At 33.7% G+C, this 1,429-nt stretch overlaps 1 protein-coding gene across 2 annotated transcripts in view; it reads right to left on the reverse strand.

The window, feature by feature from the left end:
* The window catches only part of LOC144960670 (uncharacterized), a 20,678-nt gene extending 20,081 nt beyond the window's left edge, over positions 1 to 597 (reverse strand). For both annotated transcript variants that reach the window (XM_078893953.1, XM_078893952.1), the window contains exon 1: positions 436 to 597. The gene's annotated coding sequence lies outside the window, so the exon portion shown is untranslated. The remainder of the gene's footprint in view (positions 1 to 435) is intronic.
* Positions 598 to 1,429: the final 832 nt, after the last annotated feature.

The raw sequence follows: 1,429 nt of genomic DNA on the forward strand, positions 1-1,429 counted from the left end.
GTTTTTATAGATATTTTATTAACTTTCCTTATTTCTATGTGCATCTGGAAACATTCCATATTCTGGAATGTGGATAATTGTTTAAAAGAGCGGAGTTTCAAATATGCGTCTGGGGATAATGAAAATTCGTTATCCCCAGACAGGTGTCTGGGGATAATCACAGCGACTGGAAAATATTCCAAATCCGGATCCGCAGAATTAATTCAAATTCCCAAAAAGATCAGCTCAACAAGAGTAAGGCTGTGTAAAAACAACAGAGTGTAGCGTAAGATAGTGACATTAGATAGTCAAAAGTCTAGATCTGGTAGTGAGTGATGTTGACACAGTACACAGTGATGATCGCCACAGCAGGCAGGCATTATTGTTGAATTGTTGTTGTGCTCAATGTCATATTATTACTAGACTATATATCTATGTATTTCGATTGTGACTTACTTTATAAAATGCAATCACATGTATAATTTATTCTGCACTTGCAGAATAGCAGAATGCATTAACATTACTTGAGCAAGTCTTTAAAAAAATTATCCAAACAAAATAACTCAGAAGTAAAACAAATCTTGGCAGCCATATTGGATCAAGGTAAATAACTCATATTTCAAGTCAGCTACAACAAGTAGGCGATCCACTCCAGGTTGCCAATTTGGCAGATTTTATGCCAAATATCCTTTTTTTTTTTTTTTTTTTGCAGAATTTGAAGTCTGGCAGAAAAAAACGCTTCGGCAGTTTGGCAGATTTTGGGCAGATTTTTTTTTTTTTCCGAGGCCTAGGAATGAATGTATAGGTCTACTCCACGTTTTCCATGGCAATGTTTATGTATAAGTGATTTTTTTTTAACTTGGGAAATGAAAAAAAAAAAAATTCTGACATCGGCCTTGCGAATTTTTTGTTTAACAAAACTGATGAGTTTACAAAGGCTGTACGATAAATAGTACGGTTTGGCAGATTTTTAAATCCAGTTGGCAGAATGCCTGAAAATAATCTGGCCACCCTGATTTCATTACCTACAATTTGAGGTTAGTCGAACGACTTTTACCATCATGGGTAGATAGTAAAAAGACTTCTACCACAGTTGGTAGAACTTAACTGATGTACAAAGAACATAGATTGCAGTTCTGATAACCGAACGCAATTATGGGCTTGTCTTAATATTTCTCTAATGGACAACAATTTGCGTTTGTTTTGAGAGTATTTCCTTACAACAATGTGAGCCCATAACAACTTGGGTTATTAGACATGAAAATAAATAGGCCTACATGTTGGTAAAGCTAAGAAAACGTTTGTAATAATAATTTGGAAAAAATATTTTTAAAAAACAATTTTTTTAAACGGTTTTCATCTCACCGTACAAACGATCAAGTTGAAATATTTCATATATAAATAGTATTAATAACAAAAATGGAAAATCTTTATGGTTTACGTTGCTCGA

The sequence above is a fragment of the Berghia stephanieae genome, chromosome 15 (assembly GCF_034508935.2).
Source record: "Berghia stephanieae isolate SIO BIC M18660-M18661 chromosome 15, UCSD_Bste_1.3, whole genome shotgun sequence".
NCBI lineage: Eukaryota > Metazoa > Mollusca > Gastropoda > Nudibranchia > Aeolidiidae > Berghia > Berghia stephanieae.